At 41.4% G+C, this 21,153-nt stretch overlaps 1 protein-coding gene across 6 annotated transcripts in view; it reads left to right on the top strand.

Annotated features, from left to right (window-relative positions):
* Window positions 1-5,377: 5,377 nt before the first annotated feature.
* Window positions 5,378-21,153, top strand: part of LOC120860494 (tubulin-specific chaperone E) — a 93,438-nt gene continuing 77,662 nt past the window's right edge. For 2 of the 6 annotated variants that reach the window (XM_040236317.1, XM_040236315.1), the window contains exon 1: window positions 5,409-5,479. The gene's annotated coding sequence lies outside the window, so the exon portion shown is untranslated. Of the gene's footprint in view, window positions 5,491-21,153 lie in introns of all 6 variants that reach the window. The other 4 variants (XM_040236314.1, XM_040236312.1, XM_040236313.1 and 1 more) reach the window with 4 other exon arrangements.

The following is a 21,153-nucleotide window of genomic DNA, read 5'->3' as shown; positions in this document are numbered from 1 at the left end:
TATGGCAGATGTTGTTGTTTATCTACCGAACAGTCATTACTCAATTCTTTTATGAAAAGAGCCCTGATATTTCCCCCCTGTTGCATGGCCATGTGTTTCAGGGAAAACAGAGTTCTCTCTTCCTTGAGGGGGCTTCCCAGGTGGCACTAGTGGTAAAGAACCCACCTGCCAGTGCAGAAGACATAAGAGACACGGGTTCGATCCCTGGGTTGGGAAGATCCCCTGGAGGAGGACATGGCAGCCCAGTATTCTTGCCTGGAGAATCCCATAGTAGAGGAGCCTGGTGGGCTACCACTGTAGTGTTGCAAAGAGTCAGAAACGACTGAGGCAGCTTAGCGTGCACACATGAGGGAGCTTAGTCTTCATCACATAAGTTCTTCAACTGATTGGGTGAGGCTCACCCACATTATGGAGGGCAGTCTGCTTGACTCAATGTGTACTGATTTAACAGTTGATCTCATCTAAAACATACCTTCACAGCAACATGGAGACTGGTGTTAGAAGAAATATATGGGTACAATGGCCTAGCCAAGAGGACATATAAAATTAACCTTCACAACTACTTGCTAGGATGAGAAGCTGCACGTTAGAAGGTACCAAAGGAAGGAAGGTGGGAAGAAGGCTGGAGGGAACTTTGCATGGTAAACATCTGCCACTGTGAAGTTTCCAGTGGAAATCTAACTTCTTGTGATAGAGCTGTGAGGAAGACAGATATGGAAGAACAGTGTAAAATGTTACAGCAAAAGTACTAGCCTTTTATTTAATTTTTCTTATAAAAATCTTTTTCAGGATGTCCTTATGAGCAATTACTTACAGCCTCAACTCTTGTGGTGTCCAGTTAGATACTGTGAAGTCAAATAAATCTATGGCTATTGAGTGGGTTTAACTGATTTTTATTTTCTGTTAAGTTACCCCACAACTCCAAGGGGCTTCTGTACTAAAGTAGGTGTCATTGCATATAGATACCCAGCAGGTACATGAAACATCACTAATTATTAGGGAAATGCAAGTCAAAACCACAGTGAGGTACCTCACTCTGGGCAGAATGGCCATCATTAAAATCATCATCAAAAAATAATAGATGCTAGAGAAGCTGTGGAGAAAGGGGAACTCATCTACTCTTGGTGGGATTGTAAATTGGTGTAGCCAATCTGCAAAACAGTACAGAGGTCCCTCAAAAACTAAATGTTGGGAATTTCCTGGCATGCAATGATTAGGACTTGGCACTTTCACTGCCATAGCAGGGTTCAACCCCTGGTCAGGGAACTAAGATCCCACAAGGCTTGTGGCATGGCCAAAAAAAGAAAGAAAAAAAGATACGTTCACCCAGTGTTCATAGTAGCACTGTTTTCAATAGCCAAGACATGGAAGCAACCTAAGTGTGAATCAACAGATTAATGGGTATAGAAAATGTGGTATATGTGCACAATGGAACACTGCTGCTGCAAGTCGCTTCAGTCATGTCCGACTCTGTGCGACCCCATAGACGGCAGCCCACCAGGCTCCCCCCATCCCTGGGATTCTCCAGGCAAGAACACTGGAGTGGGTTGCCATTTCCTTCACCAATGCATGAAAGGGAAAAAAAGTGAAGGCGCTCAGTCGTGTCCGACTCTTAGCGACCCCATGGACTGCAGCCCACCAGGCTCCTCCGTCCATGGGATTTTCCAGGCAAAAGTACTTGAGTGGGGTGCCATTGCCAGTCATAAAAAAGAATGGACCATGTATTTACAGCAACATGGATGGGTCTATAGATTATCATACTAAGTGAAGTAAGTCAGAAAGAGACAGATAAATTCTGTATGATATCACATGTGTGGTATCTAAAATGATGCAAATGAACTTGTCTACAGCATAGAAACATTCACAGACTGGACAGACTTGTGGTTGCCAAGGAGAAGGGAAGCTGGTAGAGGGCTGGATCGGGAGTTTGAGATTAGCAGATGCAAACTATTATATGTAGAATTGATAAACAACAAAGTCCTACTGTATAGCACAGGGAACTATGTTCAATATCCTGTGATGAACCATAATGGAAAAGAATATGAAAAAGAATGTATATGTGTAGAACTGAATCACTTTGGTGTACACAGAAATTAACATTGTAAATCAACTTTAGTTCAGTAATTTTTTTTTAAGTAAAATAGGTATCATGGTCCCAATAAAAAAATCAAGAAAGTAGATGTAGTCACTGAGAGAGTATGTACCATAAGGACAGTTATCAAGGAGGGAGCAGTTAATGGAATGAGGAAACCATGAAGGAAGAAGAGAACAGCAAGTTGACATTCTTAATCTGCACTCCATTGTCTTCTCTGGGGCCCATTAACGATCTTCAAAGGATTAATTAACTCCCTGAAATTATATACAAAATTTGCACGTATGTGGATAGCTGTCATCAGATTTCCAAAGTGACTTCACTCCCTGTCAACAACAGCAACAACATCAACAAAGAAAAGAAAAAGGAAAAAATAACCACTGGAAAGAAACTATGTGGTTTCAAGAAGTGAACCATTAAAGTATTGATATAATGCAGTAGAGATACGAAATAGGATATTAACTTTAAAATGTTTGATCAGTAGGCAATTAGAAGTTCTCTTCTTGGAATAGTCATTGAATTGTGCTCCCTCAACCTCCTTTCCACTGCAGTCTTGCTTCTGAGGCCACTATTCTACCAAAATTGTTCTTGTCGAGGACACTGACATTTTGTGAAATCTAGTGAATAGTTCTGTCTTCTCATTTTATATGACTTCTCAGTAGCTGTGACTCCATAGTCTTCCAGTCTGCTTCACATTTTCTGGCTTAAGCCACCATTTCCTTTTGTGCCCTAGATGAAATGACTACAATAGCTCATAACTGACTCCCCCCCCTTTTGGGGGGGGCATGCAGCTTGCAAGATCTTAGTTCTCCATCACGAGATGTAATCCAGGCCCCGGCAGTGAAAGCACCGAGTCCTAACCATTGACCACAAGGAAATTTCCCATAAATGACCCTCTTAACCCTCCCTCAACCCTGCCTCCCTCTTCTGTTATCCTATAGAAGTAGAAGGATCTTCCAGTTTTTCTTTTTTTACCTTGTTTGATCCTTCTTATCTTGCAGTTGTCAGTTCAAATGTCACCTTGAAAGTTATCCTCCCCTTACTTTCCTACTTTCAGTTGCTAACATTATCACTGAACCATCTATTTTTTTTAATTGCACCTCACACAATCTGAAATTATCTTATTCTTTTTATTTATGTGTCATCTGCCTCATACCATTAAGACATACATTTTTTTCCAGGACTGGAACATTGCATCTCCTTTTCTCTGCTAGACCTCTAGTGTCTAAAAATAGTGTTTGGTGCAGAACTGGCACTTACTGATGACACTCGAATTGCACTGTAAAGATTTTATATTTTAAGTTTGCGCTCTCTTGATACAGTGCTTTAAATATGATTTTTACAGCAAAGGTGGGTAAGTAACCCTATCAAACTATTCTATTGAGAAATCAAGGGATATGAGGACTAAAAAATCACCTTGATGACCTGAAGTTAGTGTTGATATTTGAAAGATAACTGTGGAAGAACTGGAGGGAAAAGAGAAGCCAGAAGGCCAGGCTAAAAAGGATTAAAGTGAGAGGAGGGTGAGGAATGAGACAGAATGTAGAGATCTCTTTCAGGGGAAAATTTAGCAGAGAAAACATTTCAAAAAGATAACATGGTTGAGGGAGCAGTGTACAGGATCACTGTCTAGAGAAAGGGACTGAAGGCAGAGAAGTGTCATTCTTTCATTCTAGGCAAAACCAGGCAACTATTGTCACAACTCAGTGGAGACAGGAAATATTTTACAAAGAAAAGGAATATGCATGCTTCGTATCCATGGGGCTGTTTTGAATTTGGTGGATGCCAATAATTTTCAAAAACTGTGATCATTCTCTAGCAAAAGACAACTTAAAACTCTCAAGTTAAAAAAGGGCACAGCTCTTCTCAGGACACAGATGAATGTCAGTAAATAACTTATCTTTATTCTGCTTCAGTTTTTGTCTAAATTGGGGTCAATGGTATCCTCCAACTTTCATGAGTGCAGGAGGCTTAATCAAAATAAACAGTGATAAAGCCTATCTGATAAAGCCATTTGTGTCAAACCTGTAGTCTAACAAAATTTATTAAGTTGCTGAAATAAGGAAAACCACACACGAGAGGACTTGGAGGAGTTTAACTCAAAAAAAAAAGGGGAGGGGGGAAAACAAGAAGCAGGCATAGCATAGAACTTAGTGGAGTGTAGATAAGAATTAAGCAGGCCCAAGCCTGAGCTATGAAGTTGAGTCCAAGGTCATGTGTTCTCGGAAACTATTAATATAAAGCTAAATGTGGAATGTTACATTTGAAAATACGTTATTTGAAGTAGTATGCCTGGGTTGGCAAAGTGTCAGAATGATCCCCAAGGACTCAGCTCTGCCAGTCAGACATACGATATTCCATGATTACTGATATGATTTCACACAACAAAGCTTCTGGAAGTTTGTTTTTGGAACATGGTTTCTTAGCCTATGTCCTTTCATTAATCAACAAAAGCAGTTTTTACAGCTTCATACGGGGCATCTCTATGTGTTGAAATTGTTTAATTTTGACATTCAGCTTGAAGGCTACCCCCCTGAAGTGTTATTCAGTTTCTCTTTGGTTGGAATAAAGGACTTTTAAAAGCAATAACTATACTATGGACATGATACGCTTTACTCATGTACCAGACTCCGCGAGGGGGAAACATTTATTTATCCGTCATCTCATTTGATCTTTCCGAGAAGGCAATGGCACCACACTCCAGTACTCTTGTCTGGAATATCCCATGGCCGGAGGAGCCGGGTGGGCTGCCGTCTATGGGGTCGCACAGAGTCGGACACGACTAAAGCGACTTAGCAGCAGCAGCAACATTTGATCTTCACAACTCTTGAGATATAAAAAAACTGTTAGAAATTAACATGTCTATGGAATTTCCTTTTTCTATTACTGCGTTTATTTTTATTTTTTTTCTTTTTTGCGTTTACTTTCATTTTGCCTTACGATTCAGCACGTTAAATTTTTTTCCCCTAGCGTTTGAGGTATCAACACTAGTTTCTTTTCTATGACCACCACAGGCTTCCTATGTGGGAAATTCTCCACGAATATGGAACTGAATCTCATACGGGACTTGTAACTCGCTTCCGTGATAACTAGTAAACTGTAAAGAGCGCGTTCCTTCCTTCTGTCATCCGAAGTTTCGGGGGCGTCGCAGGGTCAGCCCAGGGGCCAAGTGTTTGGCTGGGTTTGGGCGAGCTGACCACACCTCCAGCTACCCAGACTCTTGAGTTGATAATTGATCGCTGAGATTCAGCTGTCGCAGCTCCCACCCCCGGGGGCGGGACTTCCTGTCTTCCTAAAGGAGCACTTCCGAGCAGAGCCGGAAGCTGCCTTGCGGCAAAGCGCGTGCCCAGGGCTGTCGCTCAGACCACCCTGGCTGGCTGCAGGCAGGTGAGCTTGAGGTGAGTCTGGATAGCGGAGGAACCAAGCATTGCTAGCTGGCTCGTGACCAGTGCAACGCTGCAGGGCTCTCGGTCTTTTTGCCCTTTCTTAGAAACTTCTCAGATTGCCGGGCGTGGTCTGCTTCCTGAGGCTTTGACCTAATGCATCTGCACTTAGTCTGACCGAATCCCCCTGCATTCGCGGGGCCGCGCGGGGTCTCGGGCCTGGGCCAGCTGCGGGCGAGCGGGGCACACTGCATTTCACTCCACCGAAAAGCCTGTTGACTTGTCACTTGGAAATAGGTGAAAATGGTACAGGCGACCCACTTGGTGTCAGGTTAGAGAACCAACTCTGACCTTTTAAATGCTTTAACATTTATGATGTAGGAAAAATAATGTTAAGTGGGTGGAGAACGTATTTACAAGTTTTACCTACTGTTCACTACTGACAAGAGGACTGTTCTAGGTTGTGGGTGGATCCAAATGAGGGTGTGGTATCCCTGTCCCTAAAGAAACTACAGTCCCGTTGTGAAAACCGGACTCAAATGCCAAACTTACAGAAAGAGTAGACAGATTAAGAGTACAGACTTCTCTTTTGGCTCGCGTTAATATAGCCATGAGGACTGTTGTTTGTTATTTGTCTCAGCTTTTTTCATCTTTTTTAGTTTTAACCTTTTTGTATACTTTTATAATAAAATAGCATATTGCTGGGGTTTTTTTGTTTGTTTGTTTGTTTTAATCTAAGTGGACAGCCTGTGCCTTTTGACTGGCAGCCTTACTGTACTTATATTCAAAGTCATTTCTGAGGTGTGTTCAAGCCACAACCTTTTGAGTCATCCTTGACTCATCTCTTTCTCGAACACATTTAATCTATCAGCAGCAAATCCAAGAACTCAGCCTTCAGAATCTATCCAGAGGCCCAAGCCCTTCTCACCACCTCCCCTTATTGAAATTGCAGCTATCTTTCACCTGGATTCCCTCAGGAGGCACCTAACCAGTCTGCTTTTTCTTATTTCAGCCTTTCCATCACATCTAGAGTGATTCTTAAAAAAAAAAAAAAAAAAAAAATCAGATTATCTCGCTCTCACAAAACTCTCCATGGACTTCCCATTTCACTCAGATTGAAAACCAGATTCTTTAGAATGACCCTCAAGGTGCTTTCTGATCCCACCCTTGCTATATCTCTGATCTAATGTCCAGCTCCTCTCCCCCTTTTCTCTGGTGCCTCAGGCACATCCTAACCTCAAGATATTCACACTTGCAGTTCCCTTTGAATGTCCACACAGATTAATCCCTTACCTCCGTCTTGTATTTTTTCTAACTTTACCTTTTCACTGAGAACTTCCCTGGCATAGCCTTCCCTTACATTTCTATTGTACTCCTCCTCCTCCTGCATATCACCCTATGACCTGCTGTGGGATTGGTTCATTTATTTCTCTGGCTCAGCAATGTTTACCCCACAACCATAGAATCTTATTTATAAGAGCTGGTATTTTTCTGTATTTTGTTTACAGCTAGTGCCTAAAACAATACCTGGCTTTTAGTGGGCTGTTTATAATTGTTGAAAAACCTTTTTTTTGCCATTTTATAATTTGTACTTCCTGCTCTTTTTCTTTCTCTTGCGTTGCGTTTTTTTAAATTGAGGTTTTGTTTTGTCTTCTCTTTTTCCTTCTACTTGTTTGAAGATATGTTATTCTATATACTTTATTTCTGTTCTTATAGTGGTTAATTTTAATTTTATTGTGGTTTAAAATTAATGTAGTTAATTTTAATTTTACTGTGCATAATTGAAACTAATCAGAAAGCTTTGCAAAACCGTATTGTTTTTACCTGTAAGTTACTGGTTTTTTATCAGGCTTCCTGGGTCATCTCAGTGTTTATTTTTGTAAGATGTAAATGTTCAATAAAACTAGTAGTTGTTACTATTTTCTGGTGGTCTTCATTTTTTTCCTTTTTGGTTTATTACAAATTAAATTTGTCATATACATTAATAAAATATTTACTGTATACTTAGCACTCAAAGTTTTGTTTTTAAATATACAATACTTTTCCTCCCTTACCTTTTTGCTCTGAAATGTGCAAAAGAGTCCACTAGAAAATATGGTAGGTAATATTATGAAATGAATATTGCCTAGAAAGTAGGTAGAGACTTCCAGAAAGGGAATTTTAACAGTTTGCTGGTTATTAGGAGCAGATGGAATGAATTTGTGGAAGGGTTATATGGAAGATTTGGTGGTATTTGAAAGTATGTGGAGAAAAGGCACAACCTGGTTCATTCATTTTATTAGTTTCATATAGTTGTATAGCTGTGTCTTAAAAATTGTTAGGTTTGGTGTGGATTTAAGTCATTGGTGTTTGAGAGAGAAAACATGTCTACAGCCTCTTCAGAAAACCTAAAGCTTTTTGGAGGCACTACTTAAAATGATGTGAGACAGTTCAGTGTGTGAGGGCCAAGGAATACTGTGGGGCTGTAGAACCTTGACACGGTCTCTGACAGCAGGTGTGATGTGCATGGAGGACAGCAGGACATTATGCTCAGTGAAGTAAGCTGGTCCCCAAAAGATGACTGTATGCTTTGACGTCTCTGACATGTTTAGAGTAGGTAAGTTAATAGAAATGGAAGGTGGGAGCTGGAGAGAGGAGGCTATGGAAGTTGTTTAATGGATATAGATTTTCAGTTTTGCAAGACAAAAGAATTTTGGTGATTGGTTGCACAGGGGTGGGTGAATGTGTGTAATGCCACTGAACTGTGCACATAGAAATGGTTAAGGTAATAAATTCTATGGTGTGTGTATTTTACAACAATTAAATTTCTTTTTAAAAAGGACCACAGGTGGCTTTCTTTAAAATTGAGCTATTAAAATTCAGAAGTTGTTACATTTTAGGTGGTCCTTTTTGCCCATACTATTCAGAGGTATTGTATTCCCACTTTCTGTGGTTTCCCAACCTGAATGTCCAATCAGTGAAACCCTGTGAGGTTTCACGACCTGGAAAGCTTGTTCTCTTAATTTCTGCTGCATATTTCTGTCAGCTTAATCAGAATGGTTTCCACATGGAGTCTGCCTCACTCTTAACCCTCCTGCTTCTTCACAGTTACTGAATTTGATCCTTACATTACTAATTCTAGGTCTTAATTGTTTGCTGTTAGTTCTCTCTCCTAATTAAACTCTTAAGTTCCTTACAAGAGACTGTCTTCTACTTGCTTATAACCCTGGTGACAGAAAGGTTAATGAGTGTCAGAATTCATAGCTTGTAAGTGCCTGAGCCAGGATTACTGCCTAGAGCTCCTGAATCTCAGTGAAGCATGTTTCCTGTTGATGTTGTTTTCTACTTGATAAGTGTCAGTGTGTGAATGAATCTTCAGACCTCATGCTAAATTATTTTAATACAATTTTGAACAAGTAGCAGGAAGGATAAAGCAAAATACGTTTAAAAACGTAACAATACATAGTAAAAAGCTTTTTTCTAAAATTAATTCACAGAGTGCCAGTGTTCTCACTTTTTCTGTTGGGCATCAAACATCTTTTTGGATCCCTTCGTGGCTAAACAAAGTACGAGATGTGGTAACTGAATCAGTACCTACGGGTGAATAGGCTCACTGGAATTGGACTTCCCCGTGTCAACTACTGTTATTCTTTTTTTTAATTAAATTTTTATTTTATATAAGAGTTTAGTTGATTTACAGTGTTGCATTAGTTTCAGGTGTATAGCACCTGATTCAGTTATACATGTGTCCTTTTTCAGATTCTTTCTCTCTCCCCCTTCCTTTCCCCTCTGGTAACCATAAATTTATTTTCAGAGTCTGGATTTCTGTTTTTGTTTTGTAAATAAGTTCATTAGTATCATTTTATTTTTAGATTCCACATAGACTATAGGATATAGTATTTCTTAGTATGATGATATAGACTGGTTCCAAATAGGAAAAGGAGTACGTCAAGGCTGTATATTGTCACTCTGCTTATTTAACTTATATACAGAGTACATCATGAGAAACGCTGGGCTGGAAGAAACACAAGCTGGAATCAAGATTGCCAGAAGAAATATCAATAACCTCAGATATGCAGCTGACACCACCCTTATGGCAGAAAGTGAAGAGGAACTCAAAAGCCTCTTGATGAAAGTGAAAGAGGAGAGTGAAAAAGTTGGCTTAAAGCTCAACATTCAGAAAACAAAGATCATGGCATCTGGTCCTATCACTTCATGGCAAATAGATGGGGAAACAGTGGAAACAGTGTCAGACTTTTTTGGGGGGCTCCAAAATCACTGCAGATGGTGATTTCAGCCATGAAATTAAAAGACACTTACTCCTTGGAAGGAAAGTTATGACCAACCTAGATAGCATATTCAAAAGCAGAGACATTACTTTGCCAACAAAGGTCCGTCTAGTCAAGGCTATGGTTTTTCCAGTAGTCATGTATGGATGTGAGAGTTGGACTGTGAAGAAGGCTGAGCACCGAAGAATTGATGCTTTTGAACTGTGGTGTTGGAGAAGACTCTTGAGAGTCCCTTGGACTGCAAGGAGATCAGCCCTGGGATTTCTTTGGAAGGAATGATGCTGAAGCTGAAACTCCAGTACTTTGGCCACCTCATGAGAAGAGTTGACTCATTGGAAAACACTCTGATGCTGGGAGGGATTGGGGGCAGGAGGAGAAGGGGACGACAGAGGATGAAATGGCTGGGTGGCATCACTGACTCGATAGACGTGAGTCCGAGTGAACTCCGGGAGTTGGTGATGGACAGGGAGGCCTGGTGTGCTGCAATTCATGGGGTCGCGAAGAGTCGGACACGACTGAGCGACTGAACTGAACTGATGATGATATATGGGTTCATCCATGTTGCTGCAAGTGGCGTTGTCTCATCCTTTTTTATGGCTGAATAATATTCCATTGCCTATATGTACCACATCTTATTTATCCATTCCTCTGTCAGTGGTCATTTAGGTTGCTTCCATGTCTCGACTGTAGTGGTTGGATGGCATCACCGGCTTAATGGCCATGAGTTTGAGCAAGCTCTGGGAGTTGGTGATGAACAGGGAAGCCTGGCATGCTGCAGTCCGTGGGGTCACGAACAGTTGGACACAACTGAGCAACTGAACTGAAATAGTGCTGCTATGAACATTGTGTGCATATATCTTTTCAAATTATAGTTTTTTCCATATACATGGCTTCCCAGGAGGCTCAGTGGTGAAAAATCTGCCGCCAGTGCAGGAGACACAGGTTCAATGCCTGGATCAGGAAAACCCCCTGGAGGAGGAAATGACAACCCATTCCAGTATTCTTGTTTGGGAAGTCCCATGGACAGAGGAGCCTGGTGGGCTATACAGTCCATAGGGTCACAAAGAGACACGACTGAGGACAGCCAGATACATTGTAGGAGTGGGATTGCTGGATTATACGATAGGCCTGTTTTTAGTTTTCTAAAGGAGACTCCATACTGTTCTCTATAATTGTACCAATTTACATTCCCAACAGCAGTGTCGGGAGGTTCCCTTTTCTCCATACCTTCTCTAGCATTTACTGTATGTAGACTTTAAAAATATATATATATTTATTTATTTATTGGCTGTGCTGAGTCTTTGTTGCTGCCTGTGGGCTTTCTCCAGTTGCAGTGCATGGACCTCATTGCAGTGGCTTTTCTTGTCGCAGAGCATGGCCTCTAGGGTGTGTGGGCCTCATTAGTTGCAGCCCATGGGCTTAGTAGTTGTGGCACATGGACTTAGTTGCTCTGCTGCCTGTGGGGTCTTCCCAGACCAGGGATCAAACCCATGTCCCCTGCCTTGCCAGGCCCGTTCTTAAGCACTGGACCACCTTGGAAGTCCCTGTTTGTAGACACTGTGATAGCCATGCTGATAGCTGTGAGGTGATACCTCATAATTTTGATTTGCAGTTCTCTAATAATTAGAGGTGCTTCCCTGGTGGCTCAGAGGATAAAGCGTCTGCCTGCAATGCAGGAGACCTGGGTTCGATCCCTGGGTTGGGAAGATCCCCTGGAGAAGGAAATGGTAACCCACTCCAGTATTCTTGCCTGGAGAATCCCATGGACAGAGGACCTGGCAGGCTACAGTCCACGGGGTCGCAAAGAGTCGGACGTTGAGCCTCTTTTCATGTGCTTTTTGGTCATATGTGTGTCTTTGGAGAAATGTCTGTTGAGATCTTCTGCCAATTTTTTGATTGGACTTTTTTTTTTTAATACATAAAGCTACATGAACTGTTTGTATATTTTGGAGATTAATCCCTTGCCCGTTGTCTCATTTGCAAATATTTCGTCCCATTTTGTGGGTTGTCTTTTTGTTTTGTTTATGATTTCTTTTGCTTGGCAAAAGCTTATTTTTAAATTTTTGGTTCTGCTGAATCTCTGTTGCTGAATGGGCCTTTCTTTAGCTGTGCTGACAGGGCCTCTCTCTCGTTGTGCACAGGCTTCTCATTGTAGTGGTCTCCGTGGTGGTGGTGCGCTGGCCCAGTTGCTGTGAGGGTCTTCCTGGACCAAGGATCAAAGCCTGCATTGGCAGGTGGGTTCTTCACCACTGAGCTGCCAGGGAAGCCTCTGTTACTGGACTTTCTGTCCGGGTCTGTTTTTCTGTGTTGCTGTTTTTACGCCAGTGCGATCCGTACTCTCTTAATTGCTACAGCATCTCCTAAAGTCAGGGAGCCTGAGTCTTCCACCTTTGTTTCTCTTTCTCAGGATCATTTTAGCTATTACTGGTCTTTTGTGTTTCCACACAGATTTTATTTTTGTTCTAGTTCTGTGAAAGATGCCCTTGGTAATTTGATGGGGATTGCATTGAGTGTGAAGACTGCCTTGGGTAATTGATTCTTCAATCCAAGAACATGGTATATTTTTCTGTGTCATCTTCAGTTTTTTCTTTTTCGACCGCCCCCCACCCCGCCGTCTTCAGTTCCTTTCATCATCATCATACAGTTTCCAGAGCACAGGCCTTTTGCCTCCTTTAGTTTTATTCCTAGGTATTTTATTCTTTTGATGTTGTGATAAATGGGAGTATTTTATTCTTTTGATGTTGTGATAAATGGGATTATTTCCTTAATTTCTCTTTCACTAGTGTATAGAATGCAACAGACTTCTGTGTATTAATTTAGATTTTTCTGTATGTTTGTTTGTGTTTTTTGGATGTGCTGCATGGCATATGTGATTGTAGCTTCCTCAACCAGGGATTAAACCCATGCCCCTGGCAGTGGAAGCACGGAGTCTTAACCACTGGACTGCCAGAGAAGCCCTTCTGTGTATTAATTTCGTATCCTGCAACTTTACCAAATTCATTAATTAGCTTAGCAGTTTTCTGGTAGCATCTTTATGATTTCATATGTGTAGTAAGAGTTGGACACGACTGAGCAGCTGAACTGAACTGATGTCATCTACAGTTACAGTTTCACTTCTTTTCCAATTTGGGCTCTTTTTATTTATTTACTTTTTCTTCTCTGATGGCTGTGGGTAGGACTTCAAAAGTATGTTGAGTAAAAGCAGAAAGAGTGGATATCCTTGTCTTGTTCCTGATCTTAGAGGAAAGGCTTTCTGCTTTTCACCATTGAGTGTGATGTTAGCCATGGGCTTGTCATAGATGACTTTTATTCTGTTGAGATAAGTTCCCTCTATGTCCACTTTCTGAAGAGCTTTTTTCATGAATGAATAAGAGTTGAATTTTATCACACGCATTTTCTGTGTCTGTTGAGATAATCATATGGTTTTTGTTCTTCAATTTGTTAATGTGGTGTATCACCCTGATTGACTTGCAGATATTGAAAAATCCTTCATCCCAGGAATAAATCTCATTTAATAATCTAGTGTATGATCTATTTAATGCATTGTTGGGTTCAGTTTGATGGTATTTTATTGAGGATTTTTGCATCTATGTTCATCAGTGATACTGGCTTGTAATTTTCTTTTTTTTGTGGTATGTTTGTCTGGTTTTTGCATTGGTGGTAGTGGCCTAATATTAATGAATTTGGGGGTATTCCTTCCTCTGCAGGTTTTTGGAAGAGTTTCAAAAGAATTGGTATTCAGTTCAGTCCAGTCGCTCAGTCGTGTCCGACTCTTTGCAACCCCATGAATTGCAGCACGCCAGGCCTCCCTGTCCAACTCCAACTCCCGGAGCCCACCCAAACTCATGTCCGTTGAGTCGGTGATGCCATCCAACCATCTCATCCTCTGTCGTCCCCTTCTCCTGTCCTAAATCTTTCCCAGTGACAGGGTCTTTTCCAGTGAGTCAGCTCTTCGCATCAGGTGGCCAGAATATTGGAGTTTCAGCTTCAACATGAGACCTTCCAATGAACACCTAGGACTGATCTCCTTTAGGATGAACTGGTTGGATCTCCTTGCAGTCCAAGGGACTCTCAAGACTCTTCTCCAACACCACAGTTCAAAAGCATCAATTCTTCGGCGCTCAGCTTTCTTTATAATCCAACTCTCACATCCATACATGACCACTGGAAAAACCATAGTCTTGACTAGATGGACCTTAGTCGGCAAAGTAATGTCTCTGCTTTTGAATTTGCTGTCTAGGTTGGTCATTACTTTTCTTCCAAGGAGTAAGCGTCTTTTAATTTCATGGCTTCAGTCACCATCTGCAGTGATTTTGGAGCCCTCCAAAATAAAGTCTCTCACAGTTTCCACTGTTTCCCCATCTATTTCCCATGAAGATATGAGACTGGATGCCTTGATCTTCATTTTCTGAATGTTGAGCTTTAAGCCAACTTTTGCACTCTCCTCTTTTACTTTCATCAAAAGTCTCTTTAGCTCCTCTTCACTTTCTGCCATAAGGGTGGTGTCATCTGCATATCTGAGGTTATTGATATTTCTCCTGACAATCTTGATGCCAACTTGTGCTTCTTCCAGCCCAGTGTTTCTCATGATGTACTCTGAGTATAAGTTAAATAAGCAGGGTGACAATATACAGCCTGGATGTACTCCTTTTCCTATTTGGCACCAGTCTGTTGTTCCATGTCCAGTTCTAACTGTTGCTTCCTGACCTGCATACAGGTTTCTCAAGAGGCAGGTCAGGTGGTCTGGTATTCCCATCTCTTTCAGAATTTTCCACAGTGTATTGTGATCCACACAGTCAAAGGCTTTGGCATAGTCAATAAAGCAGAAATAGATGTTTTTCTGGAACTCTCTTGCTTTTTCCATGATCCAGCAGATGTTGGCAATTTGATCTCTGGTTCCTCTGCCTTTTCTAACATCAGCTTGAACATCTGGATCTTCACAGTTCACGTATTGCTGAAGCCTGGCTTGGAGAATTTTGAGCATTACTTTACTAGCATATGAGATGAGTGCAATTGTGCAGTAGTTTGAGCATTCTTTGGCATGGCCTTTCTTTGGGTGGAATGAAAACTGACCTTTTCCAGTCCTGTGACCACTGCTACTGCTGACTTTTCCAAATTGGCATGTTGAGTGCAGCACTTTCACAGCATCATCTTTCAGGATTTGAAATAGCTCCACTGGAATTCCATCACCTCCACTAGCTTTGTTCATAGTGATGCTTTCTAAGGCCCACTTGACTTCACATTCCAAGATGTCTTGCTCTGGGTGAGTGATCACACCATCGTGATTAACTGGGTTTTGAAGATCTTTTTTTGTATAGTTCTTCTGTGTATTCTTGCCACCTCTTCTTAATAGCTTCTGCTTCTGTCAGGTCCGTACCATTTCTGTCCTTTATTGTGCCCATCTTTGCATGAAATGTTCCCTTGGTATCTCTAATTTTCTTGAAGAAATCTCTAGTCTTTCCCATTCTGTTGTTTTCCTCTATTTCTTTGTATTAATCACTGAGGAACGCTTTTTTATCTCTCCTTGCTGTTCTTTGGAACTCTGCATTCAGATGCTTGTATCTTTCCTTTTCTCCTTTGATTTTCGCCTCTCTTTTCACAGCTATTTGTAAGGCCTCCTCAGACAGCCGTTTTGCTGTTTTGCATTTCTTTTTCCTGGGGATGGTTTTGATTCGTCTCCTGTACAAGATCACGAACCTCATTCCATAGTTCATCAGGCACTCTGTCTATCAGATCTATTCCCTTAAATCTATTTTTCACTTCCACTGTATAATCATAAGGGATTTGATTTAGGTCATACCTGAATGGTTTGGTGGTTTTCCCCACTTTCTTCAATTTAAGTCTGAATTTGGCAATAAGGAGTTAATGATCTGAGCCACAATCAGCTCCCGGTCTTGTGTTTACTGACTGTATAGAGCTTCTCCATCTTTGGCTGCAAAGAATATAATCAATGAGATTTCAGTGTTGGCCATCTGGTGATGTTCATGTGTAAAGTCTTCTCTTATGTTTTTGGAAGAGGGTGTTTGCTGTGACCAGTGCGTTCTCTTGGCAAAACTCTATTAGCCTTTGCCCTACTTCATTCTGTACTCCCAAGGCCAAATTTCCCTGTTACTCTGGGTGTTTCCTGACTTTCTACTTTTGCATTCCAGTCCCCTATAATGAAAAGAGTGGGTGTTAGTTCTAAAAGGTCTTGTAGGTCTTCATAGAACTTTCCAACTTCAGCGTCTTCAGCTTTACTGGTGGGGCATAGACTTGGATTACTGTGATATTAAATGGTTTTCCTTGGAAACAAACAGAGATCAGTCTGTCGTTTTTGAGATTGCATCCAAGTACTGCATTTCAGACTCTTTTGTTGACCATGATGACGACTACATTTTTGCTAAGGGATTCCTGCCCACAGTAGTAGGTAAAATAGTCATCTGAGTTAAATTCACCCTTTCCAGTCCATTTTAGTTCGCTGATTCCTAGAATGTTGACGTTTACTCTTACCATCTCCTGTTTGACCACTTCCAATTTGCCTTGTTTCATGGACCTGACATTCCAGGTTCCTATGCAATATTGCTCTTTACAGCATCGGACCTTGCTTCTATCACCAGTCACATCTACAACCAGATGTTGTTTTTGCTTTGGCACCATCCCTTCATTCTTTCTTAAGTTATTTCTCCACTGATCTCCAGTATCATATTGGGCACCTACCGACCTGGGGAGTTCATCTTTCAGTGTCCTGTCTTTTTGCCTTTTCATACTGTTCATGGGATCTCAAGGCAAGAATACTGAAGTGGTTTGCCATTCCCTTCTCCAGTGGACCACATTCTGTTAGACCTCTCCACCATGACCCAGCCGTTTGGCTTAGTTTCATTGAGTTAGACAAGGCTGTTGTCCGTGTGATAAGATTGGCTAGTTGTTTGTGATTGTGGTTTCTGTCTGCCCTCCGATGCCCTCCCTCAGAGCCTACCATCTTACTTGGGTTTCTCTTACCTTGGATGTGGGGTATCTCTTCACGGCTGTTCCAGGAAAGTGAAGCCGCTGCTCCTTACCTTGGACGCGGGGTACGTCCTCGTGGCTGCCGCTCCTGACCTTGGACGTGGGATATCTCCTCTCTGCCACTTGCTGGTCCTGTGCCGCCCAACTGTCGCTCACTGCTCCTACACTGTGGGAGGTATTAACTCTTTTCTAAATGTGTGATAGAATTCTTCTGTGAAGCCATCTGGTCCTGGACTTTTGTTTGTAGAGAGTATGTTTTTTTTTTTTTTTTAATTTTTATTTATTTAGGCTGCACCAGCTCTTGGTTATATGGCACATGGATCTAGTTCCCTGACCAGGGATTGAACCTGGGCCCCCTGCATTAAGAGTGTAGAGTCTTATCCAGGGATAAGGGATAGTCCTATCTTACCAGGGAGGTATGTTGTTTTTTAATCATTATTTCAATTTCAGTCCTAGTGATAGGTCTGTTTATATTTTCTGTTTCTTCCTGGTTCAGTCTCAGAAGATTATACCTTTCCAAGAATTTGTCCATTTCTTCCATGTTGTTCATTTTATTGGCATATATATATATATATATATATATATTTGGTTTAGTAGTCTCATGATCCTTTTTATTTCTGTGGTGTTAGTTCTGACTCCTCAGTTTTCATTTCTGAGTTTATTGACTTGAACCCTCTCCCATTTTTTCCTGATGAATCTGACTAAGGTTTATCAGGTCTGTTTGTCTTTTCAATGAACCAGCATTTAGTGTCATTGATCTTTTCTATTGTTTTCCTTGTCTGTATGTCATTTATTTCTGCTCTGATATTTATGATTTCTTTCCTTCTACTACCTTTAGAATTTGTTCTTTCTTTATCTAGTTGCTTTAGATGTACGTTTAGGTTGTTTATTTGGGATTTTTCTTTTTTCCTGAAGTAAGATTGTATTGCCATAAACTTCCCTCCTAGAACTGCTTTCGCTGTGTCTCATAGGTTTTGGATCACATTTTTGTTTTCATTTGTCTCTGGGCATTTTTTTATTTCCTCGTTGATTTCTTCAGTGATCCATTGGTCATTTAGTAGCATATTGTTTAGCCTCCATGTTTCTTTACAGTTTTTTTTTTTTTTCTTGTAGTTGATTTCTAATCTCATAGCGTTGTGGTTAGAAAAGATGCCTGATGTGATTTCAGTTTTCTTAAATTTATCAAGGCTTGCTTTGTGGCTCAGTATGTGGCCAGTCCTGGTGAATGTTCCATGTTCACTTGAAAAGAATGTGTATTCTGCTGCTTCTGCATGGAATGCTCTATGTTGTTGTTCAGTCGCTCAGTTGTGTCCGACTCTTTGCAACCCCGTGGACTGCAGCATGCCAGGCTTCCCTGTCCTTCACTGTCTCCAGGAGTTTGCTCAAACTCATGTCCATTGAGTTGATGATGCCAACCAACCATCTCATCCTGTTGCCCCCTTCTCCTGTGTCTTCTCCTCCTAATGTGTCGTTTAAGGCTTGTGTTTCCTTATTGATTTTTCTGTCTGAATGGTCTGTCTGTTGATGTAAGTGGGGTATTAAAGTCCCCCACTGTTACTGTCTTATTGTCAATTTCTCCATTTATGTCTCTTAACATTTGTCATATAATTCTTGAGGTACTCACATGTTGGATGCATATATATTTATAATTGTTTTATCTTGTTCTTGGACTAATCCCTTGATCATTACGTAGTGTCCTTCTTTGTCTCTCATAGCAGTCTTTATTTTAAAGTTTATTTTGTCTGATATGAGTATTGCTTATCCAGCCTTCTTTTGGTTTCCATTTGCATAGAAAGCCTTTTTCCATCTCCTCACTTTCAGTCTGTACGTGTTCCCAGATGTGAACTTTATCTTTTGTAGAGAGCATATATAAGGGTCTTGTTTTTGTATTCATTCAGCCAGTGTGTCTTTTGGTTGGAGCATTTAATCCATTTTTGTTTAAGATAATTAGCAATATGTATTTATTGCCATTTTGTTAAATTGTTTTGGATTCATTTCTGTCGGTCTGTTTTCTTTCCTTCCTCTTTTGTTCTCCTGTGATTTGGTGACTGACTTTAGTGTTGTGTTTGGATTCCTTTTTCTTTTTGTGTGTATTTATTGTAAGTTTTCAGATTGTGGTTACTGTGAGGTTTTTTGTTTTATTTTTTGGCCATGCCATTTGGCTGTGGGATCTTAGTTGCCTGACCAAGGATCAAACCTGGACCCACTGCAGTGAAAACGGAGTGGTAACCACTGTACCACTAGAGAATTCCCACCATGAGGTTTTGATATAGCAGTCTACTATACTAGATTGTTTTATGTTGATGGTCACTTCATTTCAAATGTGTCCCAACATTCTGCATTTGAAGTCTTCTCATGATTGCTGATCTTGATACCATATTTATGTCTGAATATTTTCCTACCTTTACTGTATGTTTGCCTTTACCAGTGAACTTCCACATTTATGATGTTTTTGTTTCTAATTGTAGCATTTTCTTTTCCATATGGAAAAGTTCTTTAGCATTTGTTGTAAAACTGGTTTCGTGGTACTGAATTCACTTAGCTTTTTTTTTTCTTTTTGCTTGTCTCTGAAGTTTTTGATTTCTCTGGCAAAGCTTAACAAGAGCCTTGCTGGGTAAAAGTATTCTTGATTGTAGGTTTTTCCTTTTCATTACTTTAAATATATTGTGCCAGTCCCTCTGGCCTGCAGAGTTTCTGCTGAAAAATTAGCTGTTATGCTGTGGGGATTCCCTTGTATGTTTTTGTTGCTTTTAATATTTTCTTTTTGTCAGTTTGATTAACATGTGTCTCAGTGCATTCCTCCTTCGGTTAATCCTATATGGGACTCTTTGCACTTCCTGGACTTGAGTGTTTCTCTTTCCATGTTAGGAAAGTTTTCGCTCCTCTCTCTTCAGGTATTTTCCCAGGCCTTTTCTCTCTCTCCTCCTCCTAGGACTCCTATGCTGCAGATGTTGGTGTATTTATTGCTGTCCAAGAGGTCTCCTTGGAGAAGGCAATGGCACCCCACTCCAGTACTCTTGCCTGGAAAATCCCATGGGCGGAGGAGCCTGGTAGGCTGCAGTCCATGGGGTCGCGAAGAGTCAGACACGACTGAGCGACTTCACTTTCACTTTTCACTTTCATGCACTGGAGAAGCCAATGGTGCCCACTTCAGTGTTCTTGCCTGGAGAATCCCAGGGACGGGGGAGCCTGGTGGGCTGCCGTCTCTGGGGTCGCACAGAGTCGGACACGACTGAAGCAACTTAGCAGCAGCAGCAGAGGTCTCCTAGACTGTCCTCGTTTTTTTTTCATTCTTTATTCTGTTCCACAGCAGTGATTTCCATCAGTCTCTGTCTTCCAGCTCACTTGCTTGTTCTTCTGTCTCATTTATTCTATTTACTCCTTTTAGTGTCCTTTTCATTGCAGTTATTGTATTGTTCATCTCAGTTTGTTCTTTAAGGCTTCTAGCTCTTTATTAAACATTTGTTGTATCCTCTTAGTCTGTGCCCCTAGTCTTTTTCTGGGATCTTGGACCACCTTTACTGTCATCACTTTGAATTCTTTTTCAGGTAGATTGCCTGTCTCCACTTTGCTTAGTTGTTCTTCTCGGGTTTTACCTTGTTGCTTCCTCTAGAATTTATTTCTCTGATGATGTCTCATTTTGTCTTAACTTTCTGTGTGGCCTCTGTCCCTCAGGCTGCAGGATTGTGATTTTTCTTGGTTCTGATGTCTGCCTCCTGGTGAGTGAAGTTTATATTGGTGCTTGTGCAGTCTTCCTGGCAGGAGAGACTGGTTCTTGCCCACAGGTGGGTGGAGCTGGGTCTTGTCCCTCTGGTGGGTAGGGCCATCTCAGTGGGTATGTTTATAGGTGACTGGTGTCTTTGGATGACTCGGCAACCTGTCTGCTAATGGGTGGGACTGTGTCCCACCTTTTTGGTTGGTTGTCCTGAGGTATCCCAGCAGTGGAGCCTGGGTCTTGCTGCCAAAACGGTGATCTCTGGGAGAGTTCACACTGGTGAGTATTCGTTGGAACATCTGCAATCAGTGTTTTTGCCCCCAAGGTGAGTTACTGCCAACCCTTGCTCCCGAGGAGACCTTCTGAGACCCACAGGTAGGTCTGGCCAAGGCTTTTTTGGAGTTGGTGCTTTGCTGTGGGTCCCAGTACATGTGAAAACTTGTGTGTGCACTCCAAGAGTGGAACCTGTGTTTCTCCCAGTGCTGTGGAGCTCCTGCACTGACACCTCTCTGGCATTCAAAGCTAGATTCTACGGGGACTCCTCTTGATGCCAGACTCCCCATGGTGGGGAGCTTGATGTGGGGCTCAGAACTCTCACTCCTATGAAAGAACCTCTGGGATGTAATTACTTTCCAGCTTGTGAGTTGCCCACCCAGAAGGAAGGGATTTTGCCTGTATTGCAAAAGTGCTCCTCCTACCATCTCATTGTCT

The sequence above is a fragment of the Oryx dammah genome, unplaced genomic scaffold, assembly GCF_014754425.2.
Source record: "Oryx dammah isolate SB20612 unplaced genomic scaffold, SCBI_Odam_1.1 HiC_scaffold_11077, whole genome shotgun sequence".
NCBI classification, from domain to species: Eukaryota; Metazoa; Chordata; class Mammalia; order Artiodactyla; family Bovidae; genus Oryx; species Oryx dammah.
Note: the sequence above shows the minus strand (reverse complement) of the source record. Positions and strands in the feature narration are given on the sequence as shown.